This window comes from Pelodiscus sinensis, chromosome 2 (assembly GCF_052426305.1).
Source record: "Pelodiscus sinensis isolate ZL-2025 chromosome 2, ASM5242630v1, whole genome shotgun sequence".
NCBI lineage: Eukaryota > Metazoa > Chordata > Testudines > Trionychidae > Pelodiscus > Pelodiscus sinensis.
In genome coordinates, this window is record NC_143053.1 from 152,065,179 (window position 1) to 152,079,997 (window position 14,819).

The following is a 14,819-nucleotide window of genomic DNA, read 5'->3' on the forward strand; positions in this document are numbered from 1 at the left end:
ACGAGGAATCCAGGGGCTTCTGAAAGATTGCGTTTGCTCTTCTGCAAAAAAAAAAAAAAAAAAAAAAAAAAAAAAAAAAAAAAAAAAGGAAGAACAGACGCATTCCCTGGATGCGGCGGAGTTTTTTCGGGCCCTCCCCCCGCCACAGTCTAGCCGTACCCTAAGAGGGCAAGTTTAAGAAGAAGAGTAGGAAGTGAAAAATGGTGAATGTTGACTTGAAATTTTGCATGTCCCTTCTAGAAGTTGCTTGCAGTAGCAATGTAATATTGAAAAAAAACCACCCATACCTCTAGTTATTAAAGAACCCTTCTTCAACAAAGAGAGTTATATGTAATGATCAGACTTGAAAGCAATTTTAAGTTGATTCCAAGGAGAAAAAGGGGAGGGAGGATACTACTGACAGGAATCTTAGTGATTTGGAGTACATGGCTCCTGCTGGAGTCTGGTAAAACAGTATTTTTACCAAGGGTCCGATTCAAAGCCTGCAGAAGTTAATGGAGGCTTTTTATTAAAGTCAATTGGCACTGGATCAGGCCCTTATATGTGTGTGTGTGTGTGTGAAGACTTACCTTGCATTGCTTGGGTCCTTAAGGACAGGGGGCTGGCAGTGGGGGGGGGGCACAGTAGTCAGGGCAGTGGTTGGGGTTGCAGGAGTCAGGGTAGGGGGTGGGGAGGTTTGGGGAGCTCACAGGGGCTGCCTGCAGTGGCAAGGACAGTGCTGCAGTTACCACCCCACTCAGCCCCTGGGTGGAGGTGGGGCTGTGTAGCCCAGCATAGCCTGTGTCCTCCCAGCCGCATCTGGACCCTGAGGGAAATGAGGATCTTCCAGGGCAAGCCCAAGCAGCCTTCCCAGGAGTTGTAGGGGAAGGGATTGCATGGCCAAAGCCTAGTCCCAGCAAGTCCTCAGTGTGGGGGGGGAGAAGGGGGAGGGAAGGTGAGGCGAGAGAGGGATTGTGCTGCAGCTGCCACCCCTCTTGGTTCCACTGCAAAGGGCAGGGCTGCCTAGCCTGTGTCCTCCCAGCCCCAGCTGGCCCTTGGGGAAATGGGGGGGGAAGTTGCACAGGCTGGTCCCAGCAGACCCATGGTGGTTTGGGGGTGGGGGCTGTGTGGCCCTGACCCAGCAGGTCTCCTGGCAGGGAAGGGACTGTGTGGGCTGGCCCCATCAGTCCCTGTGGGGCCAGGGAGGGGCTTCACAGCCCCAGTTCTGGCCCCAGCAGGCTCGGGGGGGGGGGGGGGGAGGCTGTTAGGATGTAGGACTAGTCGATTATTCGCTTCCCCACCACCACCTGCCCTCTATATCAGATAGAGGGAGCAAAGGGGGAGAGAGAGGGGGTACTTCAAAGCGACAGTGCCACATGGAGCCCGGCTTACAGGCACTGTGTGGTGCTGCTGCTTTGAAACTCTGTGGTGGTGTTTCAAATGGGCAGAAATGTGTGGAGCCGGGATTCAGGCGGGGACCCCCTAGCTGACCCTGGGCTCCATGCGGCATTTCTGCAGAACCAGCTGGAGTCAGCTGGGGAGTCTCCAGCAGATCCCGGGTTCCATGGAAATGCCACGCAGAGGATCCCCGCTGGGGATTCATGTACATTTCAAAGCTGGCATGCCTGCATGCAGCCTGGAGTCAGTGGGACTTCCCGCTGGCCCCGGGCTGCATGTGGAGTTCCAGCTTTGAAATGTACAAGAGCCCCAGCTGTTGTTTCGTGTACATTTCAAAGGAGGAATGAGGACGTGCGTATTGAGTAGTCGATGGAAATTCCTCAACTAGTAAATTAATCGATATTTGACATCAATACTGCGCAGCGTGGCCCTGGTAGCTCCTCCGGAGTCGGCAGGGATGCATGGCTGGCCCCTGCAGCTCCTCTAGGTGTATGTGTGGGGAAGTGGAGTTGCATGGCATGGCTCCAGCCCCAGCAGGCCCTCGAGAGATGGACATATTGACCCCAGCCATGGCACAGAATGACAGCTTAATGTGGTTGTGAGCATTGGAAGGGCTGTCGGCATATTTTACTCACAAGATTGAGCCTCAGTGAGAAAAATATTTCAGTAATTGTAGCTGCTTGTGGCATCCTTTGTGTAGCAAAGAGGGAAATGTTTCCACTGAGGCAAAGTTGAAGCAGCTGTCTGCTGAATTTGAACAACCAGATACAAGGGCTATTAGAAAAGCTTGACCCAGAACTATACAGCTCACAGAGGGTTTGAAGGCCATTTTACAATGACCCAGAGTAACATGTGGTGGTATATGGTACTCTACCTGACTCTCCTCTTTTGCGGCCTGGAAACAATCGAGTGGTGATTGCTGTAAATGTAGGACTACAGCACTGTCAGTGCACCTACAAAATTCATTTGTGAATGATCCTATGAATTGTGTGATTCTGTGGAACCAACTAATTAGTTGCTTTCAGCATATATGAAGACTTGGCAGCATATATTATAAACTAAGAAAGCTAAACTATGTTCCAAACAATAGAATTTTATTCTGTAACAAAATCAGTTAAAAAAAACCACTTGTGTGATCTTTTAAAAAGCTACATTAACAACTTAATAAATTACCAAAAAACAGAACTTTTGAAGGGGAAAGAATTTCCATGTCCATTTCAGCTACACATACACTATCTGTGGCTTTCACAGGGCAGTGTTTGTGAAGCTGTGGTTGATTTTAATGTCCTTTCGAGTGACAGGGGTTGTGCAGCAAGGAGCGTTATATGGAGGTCCTGATAATGAATTCTGAATGGGCTGCTGATGGAGGCAAGCATATGACTGTTGAACCTGCAGGTCCACCAGACTTTGCTGCCCGAGGTTCCCAAGATGCCCCATTGCATCCTTGTACATCTCCCTCTTCTTTTTCCTGTTGGGACTCCTGGTCCTTTCTCCTCTCCATTCTTTCCTTCTTGGGTCTGTTTGCTGTGTTCTTCCTCTAGGCCCTGTGTATGTGGTCTGAGGTAGCACTGACTTTCAGGAAGTCACTGTACATGTTACCCTGAATCCTCTTCATTTTCCTCCCTACCTAACGCAGGCATTCCCTGAGTTTGGAAGGAGAGATCCTGAAAGCCACAGTGGCAGCGGCTATAGATAAAACACACAGAAGAATCATTCTCAGAGGGGTAGCCGTGTTAGCCAGTAGCTTTAAAATCAATGAGCAGGCCTGTGGCACTTTAAAGACTAACAAAAATATGTATATAATATCATGAGCTTTCGTGGGCAAAACCCACATCATCAGATGAGCTGGAAGCTGATATGGAAATACAGGCAGTCCCCGAGTTACGCGGATCCGACTTATGTCGGATCCGCAGTTACGAACGGGGCTTTTCTCGCTCCGGAGGACAGGAGCGGAGGGATGCCCAGATGCACTGCGGTCCCGCCACCCGCGTCCTCCGGGGCGAGAAAAGCTGCTCCGCGTCTCCCTGGTCTGCTGCGGGGAGCAAAGCTGCCGAGGACACTGGCAGCGGGACAGACGCGGCACGTCTGGGCTGTCCCGCTGCCCGCGTGCTCCGTGGCTTTGCTCCCCGTCTCCCTGGTCTGCTGGGGGGGACTCCCCCCAGCAGACCAGGGAGACGGGGAGCAAAGCCGCGGAGGACTCGGGCGGCGGGACCGCGGCGCATCTCGGTCCCACCGCCTGCGTCTCCCTGGTCTGCTGGGGGGGGCGCAGCTAGTGCGCCCCCCCCCCCCGAGCAGACCAGCCTTTTCTCCAGACGCCTGTGGTAGAGCAGTTGGGGCGCTGCCGGTTGGTCCCACAGCGCCGCTCTGGGCGCTACTGGACCAACCCGGCAGCACCCCAGCTGCTCTGCCCCAGGCGTCCCCAAGTCAGCCGCTGCTGAAACTGACTAGCGGCTGACTACAGGAAGCCCGAGGCAGAGTTGCTCTGCCCCGGGCTTCCTGGAATCAGCCGCTGATCAGTTTCAGCAGCAGCTGACTTGGGGACGCCTGGGGTTCTTAAGTTGAATCTGTATGTAAGTCGGAACTGGCATCCAGATTCAGCCTGTTGAAACTGATCAGCAGCTGATTCCAGGAAGCCCAGGGCAGAGCAACTCTGCCTCGGGCTTCCTGTAGTCAGCCGCTGGTCAGTTTCAGCAGCGGCTGAATCTGGACGCCAGTTCCGACTTACATACAGATTCAACTTAAGAACAAACCTACAGTCCCTATCTTGTACGTAACCCGGGGACTGCCTGTAATGAGAACCCAGAATTTATAACAGAAAATGAAGGGAAGGGGGGGAAAAAAAGGTACCTGACAACTGTAGTACTGGTGCTAATGAAGCTAATTGAATGGGCTGGAAGTGTCCCATACTTAGCTTTTCATGTAAATGAGGTGCTAAATACAGGGAAAGCTGACTTTATAATGCCACATCCAGTTAATGTCTTTGTTCAAGCCCAGGGAAATAGTGTCAGATTTGCATATGAAGGTCAATTCTACACTCTCTCTTTGTAATTGGCTTGTGAAATTTCTTTGTAGAAGAAGGGCTACTTTTAAATCCATTAATGCAGTGGTCACCAACCAGTAGATTGGGATCTACTGGTAGATCTTGGAGCCTCTGACAGGTGATCCTGACTGGATTGGCCAGGTACTGTCACTTCAGTTGCCCCCTTCACCCACTGTCATGCTGCTTCTGCCCTCTGCTTGGGAGCTGCCTCCCCTGGGAGCCTCCTGCTTGCTGTGCAGGGTGTGGGAAGGGGAAGAGGAGGGCACTGATGTCAGGGTGTCCCTCCTCCCTCCACTTCTGTACCCTATTTCCACAAAGAGAAGAAGGGGCTGGAGGGAACTTGGCAATGAAAATATCTGCCACTCTCACAAACTGTGTGGGTCTCTGTCATTCTCAGACACACACACTGTCCTTCACTCCCATCTCCTGACCCAACACACGTGGGCTGTTGTTGTTACTACTTTTACTGCTTGCAAATTGTACTATTTTTGTTTTTTGACTGGTCTGTGCATTTCATAATTTTCATTTCTCTCTTACACGTAAATGTAATTCTTTGGGTAGCGAGTTCTAAAATGCCAAACCTGTACTGGACTAATTATCCCTTTGGTAATTGCTGCTCCTGGAAGTGGCTGGCATGTCCTTGCAGCCCCTGAGAAAGGCAGAGCGGGGGTCTCCACATGCTGTTCTTGTCTGCAGACACCGCGCCTGCAACTCCCATTGATCAATAACAGGGAACCGTGGCCAGTAGAAGCTGTGGGCTCAGTGCTTGTAGATGAGGGGCAGCATATGGTGCCATGGAGCCATTGCTGTACATGCCAGCTGCTTTCAGGAGTGGTGCTGGGCCAGGGCAGAAGTAAGCTGCCTTAACCCAACTGCTCCACCACACGGAAGCCATCTCAGTTGAATGGTGTCTAGCCAGAGCCTGCTTCCTGAATCCCTGTCCCAACCCTGAACCTCCTCCTACATCCAACCTCCTGCCCCAGACATGAGTCCCCCTGCATCCCAACTCCTTCCCAGAGCTTGCACCTTGAAACTCCTCCTGGACCCCAATCCCCCATCCTGGGCTAAGCCTGGAGGGCCCTCCCACCTCCCCCCCATCTGAACCCCTTGGCCCAAGATCAGAGACTGCATCCCAATCCCCTACCCCAGCCTGGTGAAAGTGAGTGAGGATGGGGGAAGAAGGAGGATGGAGTGAACAGGGCGAGGCCTCAGAGAGGGATGGAGCAGAGACAGGGCCTCAAAGAAGGGGCAGGAAGGAAGCCGGGCAAGGGTATTTGGATTTGAGGTAAATCTTACATTGCACTTACATGGAAAAAATGAACTTGTGTTTAAAAAGGTTGGAGACCACTGCATTAATGAGTACCCAGGCAGGTTAAAATGTTCCCCTGTGATCCCTCACTCTCACAAGTGGGAAACAAGCCAGTCCTTGCCTAGACAACCCCCTAACCTGAAGCAAATTCTTTCCAGCAGCCACACATCACACCTCAGACACACTGACCCAGGAATCTACCCCTGCATTAAATCCCATTGCCAACTCTGTCTACATATCTATACTAGTGACACCATCACAGAACCTAACCACATACGCCACAACATCAGGGGCTCATACACCTGCACATGCACTAACGTGATATATGCCATAAAGTGCCAGCAATGCCCCTCTACCATGCATATTGGTCAAACCAGACAGTCTCTGTGGCAAAGGATAAAGGGAGACAAGTCAGACATCAGAAATGGTAATACACAGAAACATGTTGTCAGCCGACGGTCAGGGCAGGATGTGGTGTGTGTGTGTGTGTGTGTGTGTGTGTGTGTGTGTGTGTGTGTGTGTGTGTGTTATACACCCGAGACTTCAACTGCTGAGACCGGGATCCCTTGCAGCGGGCAACCTGGAGGAGGTTGACGGGCGCCCCAATTCTGCCAACCGATGGTCAGGGCAGTGAGTGGTGTGTGTGTGTGCTATACACCCGAGACTTCAACTGCTGAGACCGGGGTCCCTTGCAGCGGGCAACTTGAAGGAGGTTGACGGGTGCCCCAATAAGTTTACAGGGAGAGCTTATTACACCTCAGATTTTAGCTGCTAGAATCCGTGATTCCTTCGCAGCGGGCAGCCTGGGGGAGGCTGAGAGGTGCTCCAATGGACCTGTCACCTGGGAGTGACACAAATCTAAATGCCCAAGCTCTCCCTATACCTGTCCCTGATGACCGGCTGAAGTTCTTTTAAATTGTGCTTGGTTCTGTTACAGCAACTGAAGGAGTCAGGTTAAAGCTTAAACAGTTACTATTTTATTGTTACAGGGTAAACTTAGTTGTTAAATGCTACTGCTGTGTTACAGATAACACAGACACTACAAAGGACAAGACAGAAATTACACTAATAAGTCACTTACAGGTACCATGAAACCCTTTTGGTTCTCTGAGCTCTTATTAAATGCATGCAAAATAGACACCTAGCAGGTATAATTCTCACCCCTGCGTTCCAGACTTGGCGTGGCCAGCATCTTTCTCTCAATCCCTTGGGAAGAAGTAGGGCGAGGTTGGGCGTCCCACAGACCTTGGGAGACAATCAATACCTGCCAGCAGGTATAGATGATTGGAGCTCAAATGGGGTGGGCTACTAAACCCCTCTTTATACCCCTTGGGTCATGTAGGCTTCTTCTTGGTCTCAAGTGGCCAATTAGGAAAAATGGCTTTGAATGCCAAGTTTCCCACGAAGGGTGCAAAGCATAATTCACACCTGGGAAAATGCAGACAATGGACACCTCTGGTATGTGATGGGCGAAGATTCCTCTCCTGGGACAGTGCAGGCGTGTCAATTACTGGTACTAGCCATCAGAGCGACGGGAGGCCCCGGGTCATCAGCTAGCCCATTTACTGTCTGGTTTCTGTTTATGGTAGAGTCAGGGACAGGCAGCACACCTGCGTTCCCAGAGCATCAAAGGCTGACTGCCTTTCTCTTGCTCTCTGCGAGGGGGGGGGGGAGGAAACAAGATGGGGTTCCTGTCTGGCTACACATGCATGGGAACATTTTAACCTAGCCTGGAACACTCCTAGTCTGGAACCAGGCACCTCCCCACCCCCACTGCCCCAGCCCCAATAGAGGTACAAGAGTTTGGCGATCCATTGAACTGACTATCTGGCTCTCTGAGCACCCATCTGCAGTTCTTCTAGGTGCTCCTTCTGGAGCAGCCACAGGATGGTCTTATGTGTCCCTCTAGCTCCCCAGTCTGGGTGCAAGTGAGAGAGAACTGTCTCTGAGCCTCCCAGTTGCAGGAAAGTGAAAGCAATATCACTGGCCCTCCTGGTCTGGTCAGAACTATGAAGAAGCACAGGAATAAATTTGAAATAAGAAATAACATGAAGAAAACACTGAGGGATGTAGACAGCCATCCTGATGACCTAGTTAAAGGAAAAGGGCAAAGTACTGCAGGAAAATCCTCTTGCAAATAGCTTCAAGGTCATATGATGTCTATCCAAAGAGGGCAGTAATTAACCTAACCTACAGGGAACTTGCCTATAAACCAAACAGAAGTGGAAGCTGGGAGTCTCTATCGTTTTGTCCTCTCTACCAAGTTAGAATAGCTTCCTAGGACATCGTAGAAGCCTCCACACCTCTTAGCTATCCTGACCATACCGCCAATCTAGCCAGTGCTGTGCACTTCTGAGACTGTATTCCAAGCATGCTGGTGGGTACAGGGATTGTGGGCACCCTCTGACATGTAGTTTATCACTGAATGTGGGCTAGAAACATTATATATGTTTCACAGAGTAATAGAAATGTCTCTTGTGATATCACTTGACTTTAGATAACAAATTACCTTAGTGTTGTTTAATTAATTGCAGTATTTGATGGCTGAAAAAATGTCTAAGCCCTTGTATCTTCTTTTCAGACGTAATTAATTACAACTTCAAAAGATTTCTGCCTTAAGTGAGTGAACGGGTAGTTGCTGCAAAGAAGGACAGACAGCAGTTTCTTACACATCACTGGGTCTTCTCACAAGTAAGTCCTTTTTCTTACTTATTTTTCTTTCTCTCCCTCCTTTTTGCAACTTTTTCTCTTTTCTGTGGCTCTGACTGCCATCATGGGTAGAGCTGGGTGAAATTTTTCAACCAACTTTGTTTCAGTGAAAAATTTAGGCCCGACAGCAACACCAAATCCTTTTATGAATTCATGTTGATTTAATCGAATTGTTCATTTAGAGAAAACTTTAAAAACAAAAAATTGAAATGTCAGTTTTTCAATGGAACGATAACCATGATCCTGGACATATCCATGCGCATTTATATATCAAATGTAATTACAGTATAGGTAGGTCAATAAAGCATCCTTCTTAGTGATCTTTTTTGGCCATGGGATCCTAAATTTTGTTCAAACTTCAGCCACAGTGACCCCACAAAGAGATACTTTCCTAAGTCAGAGTGTCCCAGAATAAGCTGTCCTCCTTTCACAAAAAGCCCCTCAAAGTCACAAAATTTGAACACTGCAGAATCCGTTCATTATAGAAAAGAAAACAATAATAATTTTTTACCAAGACCCTCAAGGGTTCTTTCCTCTTTGGGATTTCTTATGATGCTGAATTGCCTCTCTTTCTGCAGAGCATTAGACCTGAGATTCAACCCCAGTTGCAGTGTTCTGAGCATCATTTGATGGTCCAGTCGAGAGCCCATCTTGTTCTTCTTTTCATTGGCTAGTGATATTGGTAGTGTCATGTCTTCATCTGTCTTCACACCTGAACAGCCCTGACACAGCTACCTTACCTAGCCCTCAGGCTGTTCTGCATTTAGTTTCCTCATCAATCTAACTAAATCCAGAGGAAAAATCTAGTTAAATTGCTGCAATGCCCTAGTGTGAATGAAGTTATAGCAGCATAAAAGAGTTTATATTACTACAGCTAGTTTCAATAACAACTATCTGAATTATGGTAGCATATAGGAGTCTTAATCATGGACCAGAGCCCCACTGTGTTAAGCCCTGTACAAACATACAGCAAAAGATGGTTCCTGCTTCCACAGGCAAAGTAGTGCAAAAACATGAAGACAAGCCCTCTACAATTTGGGACTCTGCCACCTCCTTTTCCCCTTAGCCCTGGCTTTAGGGATGCCATTGCCTCTGTCACAGGTAAACTAGAGAATAGATCTTACCAGGTCCTTGGAGGACCAGCTTTTTACAGGGACCCAGAGACTAGCAAAGAGCATCATAACTGAGACAGATCCTGCAATGTTCTCTCTTAAAAAGATAAGGAGCCATATGATGGTTGAGGAAAGGAGTCAAAAATTTGGGAGGCTTTACTGAATTTAAGGAGAGGAAGTTGGGAGAAATCTGGTGGGAATATGAATGTGGGAGATGGGAAGACCTGTGTAGCATTAGAGAGAAAGTTATGTGTTAAAAAGGATGGATCATAAAAAGTTGAAAGGAAAGAGTTCTGGTTGGCTTGGAGGAGGGAGAGAGAATCCACAGAATTTTTTAGCAGTTCAGGATCAAACAAACATCCTGTTTTCTCAGGATTTATCTGAACTCAGGTGAACTTACAAAATTTTCTGAAGTCCCCTCTCCCCTGCATCATTAAAGAGCTAGATTTATATGAAACTACATTTGTAAGATACAGGCCGCCAGTGGGGGAGGGAAGTGACAACTGCCCCACGGCCTGACAATTCTAAGGGGCTATGGGCTCCCGGCACTGCTGCTGCTGGCAGTACTTGGAATCCTGGACCCTTAGATCACCCCCAGAGCAGCACACTCCAGGGGGCTCGAAGGGCTGTGGCGGGGGGAGACATGGCATGCTCTGGATGGTGCTGAGGGCTGGCTACCTCCGGCCTCAACCCTTACTCTAGAGCAGCAGTTCCCAACCTTTTCTAGATGGGGACCCATTTTGACAGTTCAGGAAGTCTTGGTGACCCAAGGCAATTCAAAAACGGGGATGAGAGAGGGCAGAGCCACCTGGAGAGACACTTGACAACCCTTTTGAAATGTAATGGTGACCCATATTTGGGTTCTGACCCATAGGTTGGGGAACCCTGCACTAGAGGCTCAGCCCATTCTGAGAGCACGAAGCCAGACCCCTCCCGCAACCTTGCCCACAGGCCTGGTATGGCTGTCAGCTCTCCTGTTGATATACAACACAAACCACTCTCCTAGCTTCCCAGCTGAGGAAATATAATTTTAAAAAATCCATCCTTAGAGTCTCTTCCACCTATATAGCAATGAAGATTTTCATACCACTACATTGCACCCTGGGCTACAGTATATCTCTCTTTGTGGCTGCATATAACGACAGTAGATATGTTGTTTACTTCTTGTTGGAATATGTTCCTCTTGAGAGCATGCTGTGGATGTTGTGAAACTCAGTGCATAGCTAAACTCTTCCTCAGCTTTGGCAATCCTGTTTGATCATACTGTGCTGATAGGCAGTGAAATAGTAGGACATTATCACTTTCTGCAACTGCACATTTTTGGAATAAAGATGCACAAAAATAAATGGAATGGAAGCCATATAATAGAGCTACTAGAGTAGCAAAAGTTTTTACCTGCTATAATTAATTAAGCTTAGCATCTTCTTTCCCGAAAATGAGACTTCACACTATTTAATTTCATATGTAGTGAACTAAGAAAATTAGATTGAAAGAATATTATGCACCATTTATATGCCAATAAATAGGTGCGGGCAAAAAATATTCCATTTATATTGTGAAACTTTAAACGATTTTATTACAAGCTATGTCTTTCACATTCACAGATAGAATGGTGGGACTTTCTCTCAGTTTTGGCTGTATTTACAAAAGAAACTTTTTTAAAAAAAAATTTAGCTTTTATCCAGTTCGGCTGGAAACCTGATTGCCACATTGTAAACCAGTGCCCCTTTGTTTTGCGTTGAGAGGGAGAGAATGATAACACTAAAATATTATGCTGAAAGAAATGTGGAGGGAAATTTGTAAGTCTCACTTCACTTCAGACAAGTGACTATCTGTCTCACTCCCTGGTTCTTCATCTCTCTTAACATGTGCCTTTCTATGTTGCTTTTTCATTTCTAAACCACAACCTCACAGATACAGGTGAAACAGTAGCAGTTTCACTGTTCATCTCAATAGAACTTTTACTTTGATGTTAACATCAGAAAAGCTGGGCCCAAGCCAACACCTCAAACTCTTGGAACGTTTGAATCCATTTCGGCTCAGGCCTGTCTCTAAGGGTACGTCTACACTACAGCGCTAGTTCGAACTAACTTAGTTCGAATTAGTTAATTCGAACTAAGCTAGTTCGAACTAACGCATCTAGAACTAAAAACTAGTTCGAACTAGCGTTTTGCTAGTTCGAACTAGTAAGTCCACATTGAGTGGACTCTGAACAGGGCTTAATGATGGCCGGAAGCAGTGCCGGCAGGGCATAAAAGGAGGACTTAGAGCATGGAGATGCTGTCTCAGGCTAGCCGAGGGCTGCGCTTAAAGGGTCCCGACCCCCACCCCGGACACACAGTTCTAAGGGGTGCCCCGCTTGCAAAGAAGTTCTGGCTTGGAGTGCCCTGAGTGCCCACACTGGGCACATCACACCACTCGGCCATCAGCCCGGCTGCACTTGCCGCAGGCTGCCATCTGGGGAGAGGGAGTAATTGGGGGGCTGCAGGAGAGCTTCCACCCCCAGAAGCCCGCAGAGCCAGCCCAGTCCTCCCCATCGGGGGCTCGTACCCCATTCCTCCCTCACCTCCTTCCACTTGCCCTTCCCTAGCCCCCCTTCTTATTCATGTACAAAATAAAGATAACGTTTCTTCCAACATTGACTCTGTCTTTATTGAACAAAACTGGGGGAGACTGGGAAAAGGAGGTGGGAGAGGGGAAGAGAAAGGCTGGGAGAGGGGAGGGCAACTAACATGATCAGGGGTTGGGAACAGGTCCCAGATGAAGAGAGGCTACAGAGACTGGGACTGTTCAGCTTAGAAAAGAGGAGACGGAGGGGGGACAGGATAGAGGTCTCTAAAAGCAGGGGTTGGGTGGAGAGGGTGCATTCAGAAAAGTTCTTCCTGAGTTCCCATAAAGAAGGACTAGAGGACACCAAAGGAAAGGAATGGGTAGCAGGCTTGAAACTAGTAAGAGAAAGTTGTTGTTCTTGACAAAGCAAATAGTTAACCTGTGGAACTCCTTGCTGCAGGAGGCTGTGAAGGCTAGAACTAGAACAGAGTTGAAAGGGAAGTGAGATAAAGTGATGGAGGTTGGGTCCATGGAGTCCTATTAGCCAGAGGGTAGGAGTGGTATCCCTGCCCAAAGTTTGTGGAAGGCTGGAGAGGGATGGCACGAGACAAATGGCTTGGTCATTGTCTTCGGTCCATCCCCTCCAGGGTCCCTAGGGTTGGCCGCTGTTGGCAGACAGGCTACTGGGCTAGATGGACCTTTGGTCTGACCCAGGACGGCCATTGTAAGCTCAGGGCTCAGTGTCGGGGGTCTCAGTGGACCCCCTTGATTTTCATGCACACCTGGTCCTGGGTGGCCAGGCTGGCAGCTCTCCTGCCCTAGACGGCCACTTTCCTGTGCCTAGTGCGGAGATCGTGGACGAGGTCCACGATGTCCGCACTAGCCCAGGAAGGTGCCCGCCTCTTGCGGTCCAGGGCAAGCTCCCGGGAGCCGCCAGCCTGGTCCCGGCAAGAGGGGGTGGGCTGGGGGGCATCGGGTGGGTGGCTCTGTGCCGTGCCAGGTGCAGGGTCTGCTAGCTGGGTGCTGGCAGGCTTGCACCTGGCACGGGCACCGTAGCCAGCCCGTGCCCCTTTAAGGGGTCCGGGGCCGGGAGGGGGGCATAGAGTTTCCCTGGTGTTGGCCAGAGTGGCCACCAGGGAAACCTGGGGAGGGCTAGCCTCCCACTAGTTCGAACTAAAGGGCTACACAGCCCTTAGTTCGAACTAGCTAGTTCGAACTAGGCGTTAGTCCTCGTAAAATGAGGTTTACCTAGTTCGAACTAAGCGCTCCGCTAGTTCGATTCAAATTCGAACTAGCGGAGCGCTAGTGTAGCGCATAGGAAAGTTAGTTCGAACTAACGTCCGTTAGTTCGAACTAACTTTCTAGTGTAGACATACCCTAAGATACACTGTTTGTGACTGTTTCCTGTGAAGTGCTCAATACCAAAGTTGGAGGAAGAGGAGGTCATGCTACACCTCGCAGGTACAGTTAATATAAACTGTAATGCAAATGCAGCAGTTTGTCCACATTTCGCTATGACCACTACTGAAAGATCTAGTGGTTGGGTGTTACTACCCATTGCCCAACGTCATTTGACAAACTTAGCTTAGCATTAAATAGAAACAAAAAAGGAGAACGAACTTTGATTTTGGGAGAAATGAGGGCTTTATATGTAATGGGGAAAGAAGAAGATAGGTGAGCAGGAATGAAGATATGATGAATAAAATGTTTTAACTTTGTTGGAACAATTCCAGAGAGATAACTATTTGATACCCTGCCACACAGAGGAATTATTGTAGGTTTTGTTTTGTTTTGTTTTTTAAGAAGGCAGGAGGCAAGGTTTCAGGTAGCTTTGATATTGTTAGTGATTGGTAACTATGGAGGATTCAGAAAATTCATAGTCCAGATTTTCATGATATGTACAATATTGCATATTTCATTTCCTAGAAATACATTTTGTATATGAGGGTGCTCAGTGAGGCATAGTGTCAATCAAGTGTATGTGTCTAGTGTTGATTTTCCCCCACAATTGGATTTATACTAGTACTTTGATATTTTTGTTAGGCTTATAACCACTATCTGAGCAGGCTTCTCTTGGAATAAAGCAAAAGTACATCTTACCACAGGAGTGGGCAATAATTTGTATAGGGGGGCCACTTCACCAATTTTGGTAATGGTTCTTGGGCCGGCTTTGCCCCCAGAAGGGGCAGGGCATAGGCAGAAGGGGCGGTTCCCTGTAGGCGCCAGATGTGGGGGAGACATGAGGGAAGAGGAGACTTTGTGCACTCTCTTGCAGGGCAGAGGAGCACACACAATCTCTCAGCCCCTGACCACACCGTGCTAGAGGCGCGCAGTGCCCAGAGAGAACTGCCAGCTGTTTTGAAAAGCTGGCGGTTCCCTTTGGTGCTGCGTGCCCCAAGCGGGGCAGGAGACTTTGTGCACACCTCCGCCCCATCCTGCCATGGGTGCACAGCGCCTAGAGGGAACCACCAGGCATTTTGAACAGCTGGCAGTTCCCTCTAGGCACCGTACACCCCTGGCAGGGGAAGGAGACTTTGCACACTTCCCCTCCCCCAAACCCGTATTGGCCTGAGGGTGGGGGCACAGCAAGGTGGTCTGTGGGCCAGATCAAACTGCTTGGTGGGCAGGATGTGGCCTGCCAACTGTATCTTGCCCACCCCTGTTTTAGTGTGTGTTAAAGAAAAGGAAGAAAAATGAATGCACTCTAGAAAATCTATGCATT

The 14,819-nt window shown here is 48.8% G+C and overlaps 1 protein-coding gene across 2 annotated transcripts in view; it reads left to right on the forward strand.

Moving 5' to 3' along the window:
• The window catches only part of LOC102455363 (poly(rC)-binding protein 3-like), a 693,079-nt gene that overhangs the window by 462,163 nt on the left and 216,097 nt on the right, over positions 1-14,819 (forward strand). For both annotated transcript variants that reach the window (XM_075921612.2, XM_089776482.1), the window contains one exon: positions 8,308-8,417. The gene's annotated coding sequence lies outside the window, so the exon portion shown is untranslated. The remainder of the gene's footprint in view (positions 1-8,307; positions 8,418-14,819) is intronic.